Genomic DNA, 15151 nt, shown 5'->3' with positions numbered 1-15151 from the left:
AGTATGTCCGTGATTCATTTTGAGTTGATATTTTGTATATTGTGTGGAACACACAAGTTGTGGGTTTTGTTATTGTTTAAATATTGTATATCTATTTTTTTCAGCACCATTTGTTAATAAGTCTATTCTTTTTCTCACAACATTTCTTTATTATTATTATTTTGAAATGTGGTCTCACCATTATTGACCAGGCTGGCCTCAAACACCCATGCTTGAAGCTGTCCTCCTACCTCAGCCTTTCGAGTAGCTGAGACTACAGGTGAACTCGCCTGGCTTATTTGATTTTTATTGAAAATCATTCATCCTCATTTGTGTGAGTCTGTTTCTGGGCTTTCTATTCTGTCCCATTAGTTTATATTTCTGTCCTTATGCCAACACCACACTATGGTGATTACTATAGTTTATAGTAAACCATAAAATCAGATAGTCGTGAGTCCTGTTTTGCTTTTTCAAAATTGTTTTGGTCTTCTGTTTATTTAATTTTTTAAAAATTGGATTTCAGGCCAGGCGTGGTGGCTCATGCCTATAATCCCAGCACTTTGGGAGGCCAAGGTGGACGGATCACAAGGTCAGGAGTTCAAGACCAGCCTGGCCAACATGATGAAAGCTGTCTCTACTTAAAAAATACAAAAATTAGCCAGGCATGGTGGCATGCACCTGTAATCCCAGCTACTCAGGAGGCTGAGGCAGGAGAATCGCCTGAACCCAGGAGGTGGAGGTTGCAGTGAGCCAAGATTGTGCCACTGCACTCCAGCCTGGGTGACAGAACAAGACTCTATCTCAAAAAAAAAAAAAAAAAATTGGATCTCAATGAGCTATAACGTTCTAAATTGCTTTGGCAGATTTTATAATCAACTCGTTCACTTCTAACAGAAACCATACTGGGATTTTGAAATTGCATTGTATATGTAAATCAATTTGAGAAATAGTGACAATTTAACAATATTGAAACTTCCAGCACATGAACACAAAACATGTCTACATTATTTAGGTATTTTAGTTTTTCTCATCAGCAAATAGCAGTTTTTCAGTGTATACAATCTTGCATGTATATTGTTACTTTTTTTATCTTTAGTAAATTATGTTTTTGTGCTATTTAAATGCTTTTTTATGTTCAGTTTTTAAGTGCTCATGTTTTGGATTTGACCTTGTGTCCTTTGATCTTGTGTCCTCTGATATTTCTCACTGACTCATTGGGTCTAATAGTTTTGTTCCAGATTCTTTAAGATTTTCTGCATACATGATCATGTCTTTAGTGAAATTTTCATTTGTACCTTTGGTTTTTCTATGCACATGATCATGTCTGCAAATAAAGACATCTTCAGTTCTTCTTTGCAATCTGTATACTTTTTTTCTTGCTTTACTGCACCAAGTATGACCACTTATATCGTGTTGACATGGGAGAGAGGTGGAGAGTAGATATCCTAGCTTATCGCTGATCTTACAGGGAAAGCATTTAGCCTTTCTTCATTATTATCTTCACAGTTAAGTTTTTTAATAGATGCCTTTTATCAGGCTTTGTAATTTACCTTCTATTGTTGGTTATTAGAGAGACTTTATCATAAATGTTGTCTGTTGAGGTGATATGTTCTTTCACCTTAACTTTTAAATGTCTGTATGTTCTGTAGTGATCTTTTTTTTTTTTTTGTATCTGATATTAATCATTTATCTCCTTTTTTTATTCAGCCTAACTAGAGGTTTGCCAATTTTGTTGACATTTTTTAAACCGCCATTTGGTTTTATTTTTTGTTGCTTGTCTTTTTATAAATATATTTTAAAGGCTTATTTATTTATTGAGAGACAGGGTCTTGCTTTGTTGCCCAGGCTGGAATGCAGTAGTGCCATTATGGCACACTGTAACCTTGAACTCCTGGGTTCAAGAGATCCTCCTACCTCAGCCTTACTAGAACTACAGGTATGTACCACCATGCCCAGCTAAATTTCTGTAGAGAAGGGGTCTCACATGTTCTCCAGGCTGGCCTTTAACTCCTGGCCTCAAGCAATCCTGCCTCAGTTTCCCAAAGTACTATGATTATAGGCACGAGCCGTGCTCTGCCTAAAAGGTTTTGTTTTTTTAGTGCAGTTTTAGGTTCATGGCAAAATTGAGAGGAAGGTACAGACATGTACTCAATAGTCCCTACATATACAGAACCTCCCCATAAACGGACTGCTAGCTTTGCTTACAATTGATGCATCATCACTCAAAGTCAGTAGTTCACTCTTGGTGTTGTATATTCTGTGGGTTTAGACAAATGTATAATGACATGTATCCATCATTATAGTATCATACAGAGTATTTCCACTGACCTAAAAATTTTGTGCCCCTCCTATTCATTCTTCTCTCTCTCAATCACCTAACTTATGGCTACTACTGATCCTTTTACTGTCTCCACAGTTTTTGCCTTTTCCAGTGTCACAGAATCCTATAGTATGTAGCTACCATTTTCAGATTGGCTTCTTTCACTTAGTTATATGCATTTAAGTTTCCTCCATGTGTATCTCCCTCCATGTATATTTCCTCCATGTATATATCCCCATATATATAGTGAAGGACGGACATCTCGACTGGCTTCAAGTTTTGGCAATTATCAATAAAGCTGCTATAAGCATCCATGTGCATATTTTTGTGCAGACATAAATTTTCAACTTGCTTGGGTAAATACCAAGGAGTGCAATTACCGGATTACATGCTAAGAGTATGTTTACTTATGCAAGAGCCTCCCAAACTGTCTTTCAAGTGGCTGTACTATTTTACGTTCCCACCAGCAGTAAATGAGTTTCTGTTCTACATCTTTGTCCCCATTTTGTGTTGTCAGTGTGCTGGATGGTAGCCATTCTAATGGGTGTTTAGTGTTACCTCACTTGTTTCAATATACATTTCCTTGATGACATATAGTACGTAACATCTTTTAATATGCTTATTTGACATATGTATATCTTCTTTAGTGAGATATTTGTTCAGGTTTTTAACCCTCCCCTTTTTAAAAAATTGGGTATGTTTTCTTATTGTTGAGTTTTAAGCATTCTCTGCATATTTGAATATGCAGAGTCCTTTATCATATATGTCTTCAGCAAATAGTTTCTCTCAGTCTGTGTCTTGTCTTTTCATTGTCTTTACGATGTCTTTCACAGAGTAAAAAACCTAATTTCAATGAAGTCCAGTTTATAATTTCTTTCATGGATTGTGCCTTTGGTGTCCTATAAAAAGGATCATCACCTTATTCTGTACAATATTGATAGATGCAGAAGGCAGATAAAGGAACCTGCACAGGGCCTTGTCTGGGTATGTACATAACAGACTGAGGGCCTGCATGTGCACTGGGAAAATGGGGTGAAGCCACCAGGGATTTGCACCTTATGCAGGGGACAGAGACTCTCTCTTCAACTTGTGCGTGGTGGTCTGGTATTCTATCTGTGAGGTGGAAGCCTGTTGGCAGGAAAGCCTCTTTATTTCCTGAGAGCTTTCTTTTTGCCTACTAAATTCATCCCCCTCATCCTTCAATATGCCTGTGTGCCTAATTTTTCCTGGTTGTGAGACCAGAATCCAGATTTTGGCTGAACTAAGGAGCAAAAATCCTGCATCATTTCGGTGGCCTGTTTGAAGATATGAGAAGGAGTGAGTGAAATGTGAACCAAAAATTTCTTTCTCTTTTATTTCTGAGCCTTCTTGTCCTCAGACTTCTTCTGAGGCTAGAGGAAACTGTGCCCCCCGCCCCCCACCCTGCCCCTCCACCACTTGTTGCTCTCGGGGTTGGGAATATTAGTCTCAGCCCAACCCAGCCTTTTCTATGGCACTTTCCTTCTTTTTAGGGGGGACTGTAATGTCACCTATGTTTTCTTTTACAGTATTGGGGGTGTTCCACCCCCACTCCAATGGCTGCAGGTGCACATGTTGGACAAATGGGTGAGCAGCAGCTTCCTGCCCCGCTTCCCACCCCGCTTCCCACCCCGCTTCCCTCCCGGCTGGGGTGCATGGCCATTTTTGCTGCATGTGCATGCTGTGTCCAGTGGCCATACAGGATGGGAATGAGCCACTGACATTGTCCACCCCAAGGTGGCCTTGGAGGTCCAGGCCCTGTGGGGCCAGCTGGACAGCATTTCCCGCTACGTATGCACAGAATATTCACTTCCCCAGGCTGAGGGGTCCAGCTTGGTCCAAATCCCAGGGAAGAAACAACAATTAAAAGTTTCCCTTTGCTGGGTGTAGTGGCTCTCACCTGTAATCCTAGCACTTTGGGAGGCCAAGGCAGGTGGATCCCCTGAGGTCAGAGTTCAAGACCAGCTTGGCCAACCTGGTGAAACCCTGTCTCTACTAAAAATACAAAAGATTAGCTGGGCATGGAGTGGGCACCTGTAATCCCAGCTACTTGGGAGGCTGAGGCAGGAGAATCACTTGAACCTGGGAGGCGGAGGTTGCAGTGAGCCAAGATCATACTATTGCATTCCAGCTTGGGCAACAAGAGGGAAATTTCATCTCAAAAAAAAAAAGAAAAATTATCTTCTTGTTGGAGAAGCCTATTTGCATAAGAATAAGAGGTTCTTCCTTCAGGCATCTTTCGAGCTCTGCATTTAAGCTGGTTTTTTTTTTTTTTTTCTTTTCTCCACCCTGTCAGCAGTTAACACAGTCCTGCATTTAAGCTGTATTTTTAATTTTCTTCACCCTGTCAGGACTTAACTTTTATGAGACTTTTTTTCTTCCTTTTAGAAAACATTTTACTAGGTCAGGACCCCAATTCACAAGAAGACATCTTTGTCTCTCCCTTGTTGGAGGAGGACTTAATTCCACAGCTTCACCTTAGCATTCAGCCTATGATAAGGGGTCCATGCAACCCCCCGAGGCAGTTATTTTGTCCCAAACTCAATTCCAAGCTTCAGGTTGAAGCCCTAGGAAAGAAAACTGGATCTAAGGGATCCAGAGGCAGATGATAAGAGAAGTACAAAGGTACAGTGCAGGTGAGCATGACTAATTCCTGCTGATTAAGCCAAGCTTCCCATCTCATGGATAAAGGTCCTGCTAGTATCCATGGCATAAATGAGGTCTAGGGAGCTCAGAAGCTACTGACAGCAGGAGAGATAGAGTATACATGGGTAAAGAGGATAATCCCACCTCCTAGGTCCCACTGTTAACATGGGTGAAACCTGCTTTGACACCCAAGGGGGGCACCCTGTCATGGTCACTGGGACTCAGGGATATAAGGATGGAATAAAGGAAGAGGGATATCTTGCTTTCTCTACCTCATGTACCCCAGGTATTCACTAGGAAGAGAAGGGAATCAGGGATGCCTCCCTCCCCTCTTTCTAGAGGGGCAGCCCTTCATTTTCAGTCTGCACCTCTTTCAAATGCATCCAAGTCCTGGGGCTCCTTTGAAAGAAATGCCACCTTTTTCCTCCTCTGTCCTCTCTTCACAGTTGAGTGATTGTGCCTCCATGCTGCAGGGCACTCCCCTCAGATGTATCCTCCAAACTGGGAAAAGTTAATTTCCCAAGCCTTAAGCTGGGTGGCTTGGGATTGAACTTGGGGGGAGGAAACCCAGAAGCCTGACATGCTGGCAAAACAATAAGAGTTTTTTTAAACCAGTCAGGCTTTTGGCCTCCCTGTCCCTTGCCAGCCGGTAAAGAGAATGACAAGTATCACTGTTTATATTCTCTGTAAAGTTTTAATTGTGAAAAAGGATTTGTGAGGTTGATCTTAAACTGTAGCCAATCTAGTGTGCTTTGCATGTCTCTCTGTATGATTCTGTCAGAAAGAGGGGTGCCTTAGGATTCGATGTGGGCCTAGGACTCCATAGGCCTACTGTTCAAGCCAGCCTGGCAAACAGGTCAGTGGCAAACTTTGCTGCAGGTCTCCATCTTGTTTTATGTCCTTGGAAGTGTGACCTGTAACCACGTGACAGTGCTTTGTTCTAGCCTCTGCCATTTTACAGTGGCAGCCGGGTTCAATCCTGGCTTGGGTAATGGGTCCTTTCTGGTTTGTTATCTGCATGTTTACTATTTGTTGATTCTCTTCCCCTCTGTGAACCACCTTCAATTTTCTTTCTTTTAGCACCTGGGAGGTTACCTCTGGTAAAGTTCAAAAGCCAGAAATATTGGCTGCTTGGCATGGGTAAAGTGGGGGTAATAAAGGATTTTAAAGGATGTTCTTATAGAGTGCTCAGCTTAATTAAAAGTGGATATTGGGCTGGGCGTGGTGGCTCACACCTGTAATCACAGCACTTTGGAAGGCCGAGGTGGGTGGACAAGGTCAGAAATTTGAGACCAGCCTGGCCAATGTAGTGAAACCAGTCTCTACTAAAAATACAAAAAAATTAGCCAGGTGTGGTGGTGGGTGCCTGTAATCCCAGCTACTTGGGAGGCTGAGGCAAGGAGAATTGGTTGAACCTAGGAGGCAGAGGTTGCACTGAGCTGAGATCACACCACTGTACTCCAGCCCAGGCAACAATGTGAGACTCCATCTCAAAAAAAAAAAAAAAAAAAAAGTGGATACCCAAGTTATAGGTATATTTAAAAGGCCTTTATGTTTTTCTCCTTTTAGAGCTTATTTTGCTGGAAAAAGGTTGTTTCTCAGTTGACTGAATTCTTTTTCTCCATTGTGTCTTGCCACCCTTAATACACACATGAGAGGCCTTAAGATAATGTCTGATGGCCTGGGAAAAACAGAAAAGGTGGCACTAATTCCATTTTGGGAGAGACCTCTGTTCTCCTCACGGAGTGCCAGGAATTAGAGGCAGACGGATCTCTCTCAAAAATCTGTTTTTGTCTTCCAGCTATCTGTTTATTAGGCCCAAGAGCATTGGTAAAATGCAAATGTAGTTAAAATGGAAATAGGTGGTCTAAATTATTTTTAGATTTGCTAAATGTTTTAAAGTTGTAAACTGCTTCTTTGGCCTTTGAGAACTGTTACAACATGCTAAGGCCTGTGGACACAGGCCTTAATCTTAGTGAATAATCATTAGTCGTATAATCTTAGCAAAATATTATAAGAAGGCATGGAAATGTAGACTTTTGCCTATGGTAAAAGGATTGTTTTAAATTAGATAAAATAAAGTTAAAGGTTTAAGAAAGTTACAGAAGGAATATAAAAATTAATCTTGCAAAAGAAATTCTGAATATTGACTGAATTCAGTAGGGAATTATATAGTTTTTCTGGAAATTGAACATTGAAATAAAAGCAAACAAGTTTCCCTTAAAACACTAATCTGCTCTGTAGCAAAATTTCTAAAGGGTTATAAGAATCTTACTCCTAAACTGGTTAAGATTGGATAGAATTGTCTATAAGCTTTCATTAGAAAATTGCGGTTGACATTAATAGTAAACTAATATAAGGGTAAAATTTGGCTTTCTCTCCCATGTACAAGATTTTTGCATAATAGTAAAGAATAATGAAATATTTCTGTTTGCCTTGTGGATAGGCTGCCAAGGAAAAGAAAGAGAAGGCAGAAGACAAATTGTTTGGAAGGCTAAGTTTTCCCTCTTAGGGAGTAAAGGTTTTTGTCTTGTTTTAAAATTTTTGAGTCATCATTTTGGCAAAGTAAATAACTTATGGTAATATGGAATTCTATTTCATAACATTAACAGGCTTCCCAAAATCACATTTCAGCCTCAAGATTGTCTTTCCTGATTCCTAGCTTTTGAGTGGCACAGAGGACCCCTGGAGCATCCAAAAGAGAGGTAAGCAGGATTATTTGACAGGTATTTGGTATGTGGGATCGCCAATATGATGTTTCATCTTCTTCAGACTGTACTTTAGGAAATAATATTAATATATGTTTCAAAATTGTATGGGATTTCTAAAATCCTAATGTCTGAGTATATGCTATCAATCACAATTAAGGTTATTATGTTAAGTTATTATAAACCACAGAGATAACCAAATTTCTTTGTCAATCATGTTTTGACAGTAACTACCCTGGACATTTTGTTATTCACAGACAATTGTTGTCTTGTTTTGGCCCTCTTTAAAACATGGTTTAAAGAGGATAACTTTTCTGATAATGTTAGGGATTGTGACAGTGGAATTTAAAAAAGTACAACAGGACTCATGAAGAACTGAAGTGTTCATGAATATCAAGCAAAGCAAGAGTCAACTGAAAGGACTGAACTAATAGAAAATTGAAATAGTCTTTTTTGACTTTTGCTTGGAACATTGCTGATTCTTTTGTTTTTCAAAGTCAAGGATATGTATTTTGAGCTATTTATAGCCTTTAATAATTGAGTAATTTATATTCCTGAGAAGAAAATTCGGAACACACTTATTTTTCTCTCTGGCTTCTTCAGGATTTGGAAACTTGTCATGATGTAGCAGGATTGGTGGGGAACAAACCTCTCAAACACCAAATTGAGAAAGGCAGCAGCATTTTATTCAGTGGGGAGCTTCAAGAGGCTAAAGCCTTATCCACCAAGTTCCCTGAGAAGCAGCTTCTTCCTTTTTTATAGCTTACAATGCTAAAGGGGAAACCGAGGCAAAACTGTGTCATTGTCCATTGGCTGGATGTTTGACCTCACAACCTTTGGCTTCACTGATTTGCTAGTTCATATGCAGCGCGAGCGGGAGCAGACAGGGGAGGGGGCTTACAGAGATGAGATAAAGGCAGTCAATTATTAGTTGGCAGAGATACTTCCAGGAGGGGGCCTGGGTCATGCAAACGTGGAGGACGTGACCCAGTGCTGGGCTCTGGCCTGTAGTGATACATTCTTTGCAACTCTTTCAAGGTTTATAGATAGCAGAGACACTGGGAACCAAAAAGGGAGTCATCTTCCCAGTCCTTGGGCCTCCTGATGGCCTGGTCAGTGGTGTCAGCAAGTCGCCTGACCATGGATTCAAGCTCTTTCGTATTTTATCTCTTTTTTACCCTCCTTCTCATCTAGAAGGGAGGAGGGAGGTGGGGGCCAGGAAACGGGAGGAGGGTAGGGGTCTCCCCTCTCAATGAGTATTCCTGACTTATGGCGATATAGTCGTTTGCATCAATGCAATAAGAATCCATTTTCTTTTGCAACAGGTGCAAGTGAAGAAACTGTTTTACCAAGGCATTGACTGGAAGGGTATGCTTCCCTTGAAGGAATTAGCTGGACTTGCAGAGCTGATAAAAGCCCCTGGGGAAAACTGGCCTCATACCTTGTCTACATAGTTCCTGTAAAGGGTTCCTAACCTGTGGTGAGTAAAGAATGTCACTTTCTAACAGGCCCTGGAACCCCATATTCTTGGGAGCTCAAGAAGAGCGAGTTTACCCAACTCACAGGTATTTGAGGGTATAAACTCATAGCTGGGCTCAGCTTTAGAAAGTACTATCTGAGATTCCTTATGGAACAGAATTCCATCAAAGCCAATTTAAAAAGCCTATGTAGGCTGAGGCAGGAGAATCACTTGAACCCAGGAGGTGGAGGTTCCAGTGAGCCAAGATTTGCCATTGTACTCCAGCCTGGGCAACAAGAGTGAAACTCCATCCCCCACCCCCCAAAAAAGGCTTTGTAAAAACAATTATTCTTGTTGCACGTCATGCAAGCAATCAAGCCAAGTTTTAAGACTAAAGTCTATTTTGCAAACAACTCAGGCTTACCATGATTTCCTTTTAATAGAATTGAGAACTGGAGAGAGAGAAATTATGTTTCAAAACTTATCATACATTTGTCATTAAATTCCCAACTTATTGGTTGTTTTTAAGTTTTTGCCTACATTTTAGACTAACCCCACTTGATCCTATTCCAACCAGCAATCTCTGGCTGCAGCTAAGAAGAAATAAAAGAAATGGGCAATGTAAAAATCTAGATCAGTATTTTAATTCTGAGTAATCATCCTGCAAATCCTGCCAGGTGATGACAGTAAATAGGGTGCTCATAACCTGGAGGTTTCCTTTTTGGGAGAATAAGACCAAGTGAGCTCACCAAAGCCAAGCCCCATGCACCCAAATCTTAGCATAGCCACCAGCTACCTGGGCGTGTTAGCAGCTTGGGGTTTTTGAGTTGTCCATACCCCTTTTTGTTTCATTTTGCTACGTTTTCTAATAACCCAGTTTCTCACTTCTTGCCTTCAGGCCACTGAACTCTAAATGATTATGCAACCGAATCTTAAATGATAGCCCCCTTTTACCAAGTACCCTTAGATAGGCCTCTGAGGGAGATCTGATTGCCATCTTCCCAAAACAATGTCCTTTGTCAGCAGGAAGCAGTTAAGATCAGTCTTTGTCCTCATCCTTATTCTAATTGCAGTTAGATGTACTTTTTTTTTTTTCTTTTTTGAGATGGTGTTTCAATCTTATTGCCCATCCTGGAATGCAATGGCACCATCTCAGCTCATTGCAGTTCTCCTGCCTCAGCCTCCTGAGTTCAAGCGATTCTCCTGCTTCAGCCTCTCAAGTAACTGGGATTACAGGCATGTGCCACCACACCTGGCTAATTTTTCATATTTTTAGTAGAGACGGGGTTTCCACATGTTGGTCAGGCTGGTCTCAAACTCCCAACCTCAGGTGATCCACCTACCTTGGCCTCCCAAAGTGCTGGGATTACAGGTGTGAATCACCATGCTAGGCCAGATGTACTTTCTTTAGAGGAGGAAATGACAGATGCAGAAGGCAGATAAAGGAACTTGCCCAGGGCCTTGTCTGCGCATGTCTACAACAGACTGGGGTCCTGCTTGTACACTGGGAGAATGGGGTGGAGCCTCCAGGGATTTGTACCTTATGCAGGAGGAGGAGCCTGGCCTCTTCAGCTCATGCACGGTGGCCTATTATTCATCTGTGAGATGGGAGCCTGTTGGCAGGACTCCCTTCTTTGCTGAGAGCTTTCTTTTCACCTAATAAATCAGTCTGCTGCACCCTTCAACGTGTCCATGTACTTAAATTTTTCCTGGTCGTAAGAACCTGGGTTTTAGCTGAACTAAGAGGCAAAAATCCTGCATCAGTATGACAAACAAAAGAAAGCAAATTTTTAAAAAGTACCCTGGATGCAGTGGCTCATGCCTGTAATCCCAGCACTTTGGGAGGTTGAAGCAGCAGATCACCTAAGGTCAGGAGTTTGAGACCAGCCTGGCCAACATAGTGATACCCTGTTTCTACTAAAAATACAAAAAATTAGCTGGGCATGGTGGCATGCGCTTATAGTTCCAGCTACTCATGTGGCTGAGGCAAGAGAATCACTTGAACCTGGGAAGCAGAGGTTGCAGTGACAGAAGATTGCTCACAGTTTTTTTGGAATTTCAATTGTGAATTAAAAAAATGCGTTTATTCCACTTATGTTTACAAAGGATAGATATATTTATGTTTAGTGTTCTTTCATCTTATTTTTTAAAATATATAGTGCTTTATATTCTCTTTTACTTTATATATTATCTTTGATTTGCTCTTTCTGTGTATCTTTTTCTGATAATCTGAAAGGTCTGTTTTTAGTTCTTGTTTTGGATATTTTTATAAATTTTAATATTATACCTCTTAAATCTTTCTTGATTTACAAAATTCATGTAGTTTCTAATAACTCTTCATTATGAAATATAAAACATTTGGTACACTTCTCTCTGTCCCCCTCCCATATTTTCCCTTCTGATATTTTATTAACTAGCTTATATTGTTAATCTGTCAAGTTTTGCAACACATACATTGTATTCCACAATCAAAATGTCTACATTGGTTAATTTATTTCTACATGTACATTTAATATTCATTTGCAGTCATTTTATCAAGATTTCTTTTTATTTTTTTTATCTTTGAAATAATTTGTTTACTTTTGAACACACGCATTGGGAGAACAAGGTGAATCCAGCCTGGGGCCTGCTCCCTGCTGCCATTTCCAAGCCCCCAGAGTGGGCTGGGGAGAGGACATGATCGCATCTTTCCGTGTTAAGTAGTGGGAGATTCCCCAAATAAAAGGTGTTTCCTCAAATAGGACTATCCAGGCTCCAGCAGCAGTCCTGAGGGGTGGACGGTCTTGGGCCTTTAGGCCAAGGCACTGCCCATCACCTGGGAGAAGCCACCTCGTGTTCCAGGTCCTGTCAGGTGAGGTTCCTACAGCTCAGGCCAGAGACTTCTCCAGTGTGGTTTAAAAAAGCAGTCCATGGCTCAGGCAGTCCACAGTCTCTTTGGAGGATCGTTTTTTTGCAGCAGCTGCGGCTGAACACACACCTTTTGCCCTTTGGGCTTCCACACTGGTCAGAATTTGCATATTCTCGTTCCAGAGAGGGGTCGAACGTCTTGTGGGGGCTCCTCAGCTGCTTCTGCTTGTTCTTGGACAGGACATCGGTTCTGTACTCCTTCCCTTCCAGGGCCTGCTTGCTGGGCGCACCCACCTTGCTCACCAACCTGGGCTACGGCGGACGTAGGGCTGGCAGGTCTAGTGGAAGAGCAAGTCGGCGGTGGCCTTCGCTCCCTCCTGCCTGGATATCTCCTCCTAACACTGGAGCTTCGGTTCCTGGCTCACAGCAGCGGTGCCCTCCAGGGTCTTCACCCTGGCCAGCTCCTCTTGCAGCTGCTGACACGCCTGTGGCTGTGGTGCCACACCTTGAAGAGGTCGGCCCCGACGTAGGACAGCGGGCAGGGGTGCTCCCGCTCAATGTCCAGGTACTCCCTGGCCAGCTCCCACACGCAGGGCTCCCGCCCTCAAATAGGGGGAGGTTGTACGGGTTACCCTCTTCTCTCAGGACGTCCTGTAAGCCGGTGTCTCAAATGCAGCGCTCCACATTCGGCAGTCACTGGATGTTTCTGTTGGCAGACACAAGGATGGCCAGAGTCTTCCCCATGGCCTTGATGTACTCCTAGGACGCTGCGCCCAGCAGGGTCCCCTTGCGCTCCAAGCAACTGGCAGCTAGCCTTCTCCAGAATCTGGACGTACCTCATGGTCTTGCCAATCTCTGGGAAGACATGGATTTTGCACGTGATGGGAAAAAGTTTCTCGTGAGCCAGCACAATCATTCTTTGAAACAGGTCGACTCCTTTGGCAGGAAGGTGTGGTAGTGACCTCTCTTGGCTATCACCTGTAGGCAGCTCAAGTTCAGACTGATGGCCTCACAGTAATCCTGAGCCAGGAGAACTGCCTGAACAAACACCTCCGGGTCCTTGGCACAGAACTGCATGATGAGGGGATGGTCCTCACGGTACATCTCACGGTACAGGTTTTCCTTTTGGTAGTTGGCCTTGTGAACAAAGACCTGGGTGTGCAGTGTGGGCGTGTAGGACAGCTGTGCCCCATGTGGCAGCTCAGCAGCCTCCAGGCCAGCTGGCTCTGGTCACCATGGGGGCCACCACCTGGCATGGCCCCGACACAGCGCTGTAAGTAGAATTTTCAATGCTGCAAAAAAAGTAGCAGTGGAGTATGAATTTCCTCGGCAAGACAATTTTCTTCTATAGAAGGGTGCGGCTCACAGATGGAACAATGGCTATCGCACACCTGGACAAGGAGGGGAAAGGGTACTTATGCCTGAGGGAGGTCACCCCTACTGCAGTGTTGTTCCCCTTTTGTCTAGGGTTAGACTGCGCAGTCTAGTCTAATTTCGAATGGCTGTTTTAAATGGAGCAGGTTTATGAGCAGGAGTGGTGGGGTGGGTAGTTTGGCAGGAAGGGTGGTTACAGGCAGGTCATAGCAGGTAAGCAGGGGTCAAAACAGGTGACCAGAGCAGGTGACTGGGATGAGTCAGATTGGGGCAGAGGATGGGAACAGATGTGAACTACTGATTAAAACTGGTGGAAAATGTTGTTTACTGAAACTACTAGGAAGTTAAACTTTAAAATAGAGAACTAAAGAAAAAGAGAGCTGAACGTATGGATATACTGATTCTCTGAAGAGAAACTTGGGGTTCACTATATCTAACAACAGGGTGCAGCTCCAGAACTGGAAGCCCTGCAGCTTTGGCACCGTCTCCAGGCATGCTAGAGTCCCACCTTGTCCACCGCGTGCCTCTGTCTTTAGGGGTGCCAGCAGCAGGGTTTCCAGGCTAGCCCAGCTCCTGCACCGCTCCTGCCCAGCTGCCACCCGGGGCCCCTGTGGCACTGGGGCTTACTCAAATACATGCACCATAGAGGGCCACTGCCAGGCCCAGGCCCAGGCCTCTGTGCTGCCACCCAAGATTTCTACTTTAATCTCTAGGTTGAGTCAGTTCTGTCATTCAATAGATTGTGCAGAGACTTCACTGTTCTCCCAGTTCAGTGAGGCCTGCCTTTCATCTGTGTATCCACTTGACTGAATATCATGCCCAGAGGTCAAACTTTCTTTCCCTCAGCCTTATGTAGCTATTGCGACATCTTCTGTTAGCCTATCTTTTTCATCATGTAGTTAGCGATTTGTTTTGTATGGAAACATGAAGAATTTTTTGTTCTTAATTTCTGTAACTTAACCAGAATATGTGTTTATGTTGATAAACTGTATACTTTTTCGTATTGTAGATTGCATTATTTCTTCCATTTATGAAAGTTATTTTAAGAAAATAATATCTATGAATATATTTTCTTTCATTGTCCTTTTTTTCCACAATCTTCTATATAATTTATTCTACCTATTTTACTTTTTCTTTTCTTCTTTTTTATTTTGAGATGGAGTCTTACTCTGTCACCAGGCTGGAGTACAATGGTGCAATCTTGGCTCACTGCAACTTCCATCTCCCGTGTTCAAGTGATTCTTCCGCCTCAGCCTCCTGAGTAGCTTGGACTACAGGTGTATGCCACCATGCCAGGGTAATTTTTGTATTTTTAGTAGAGATGGGGTTTCTCCATGTTGGTTAGGCTGTTCTCAAACTCCAGACCTCAGGTGATCCACCCACCTCAACCTCCCAAAGTGCTGGGATTACAGGTGTGAGTCACTGTGCCTAGCCTCAATCTGTTTTTCTTATTGTACATCTGCTGTGATTGTCTTATGTCTCTCTCTGTAGGCCAGTGATTTGATTTTCAGCTTTGGTCGTTTTGCCCCATGCTATTTCTAATAATTTGCAACAGTGGTGTTTTGGTTTTAAATGTTTACCTTGGTTTCATAAATCTCCCCATTTTTTTGTTTCTCCATTTAGCTTTCTAGTTTAGCTAATGTCCTATTATTACAAACAACCCTTAGATTAATATCCTTGCACATGTCCTGTAGGTGTCTATCAGGTCCATTTGATCCAATGCTAAGTTCAGTTCCTGAATATCTTTGTTAATTTTCTGCCTCAGTGATCTAATACTGTCAGTAGGGTGTTAAAGTCTCC

General features: G+C 42.5%; 1 pseudogene; it reads right to left on the bottom strand.

The window, feature by feature from the left end:
- Window positions 1–11921: 11921 nt before the first annotated feature.
- On the bottom strand, window positions 11922–13233 carry LOC108290512 (annotated as a pseudogene).
- Window positions 13234–15151: the final 1918 nt, after the last annotated feature.

This window comes from Cebus imitator, unplaced genomic scaffold, assembly GCF_001604975.1.
Source record: "Cebus imitator isolate Cc_AM_T3 unplaced genomic scaffold, Cebus_imitator-1.0 Scaffold436, whole genome shotgun sequence".
NCBI classification, from domain to species: Eukaryota; Metazoa; Chordata; class Mammalia; order Primates; family Cebidae; genus Cebus; species Cebus imitator.
Note: the sequence above shows the minus strand (reverse complement) of the source record. Positions and strands in the feature narration are given on the sequence as shown.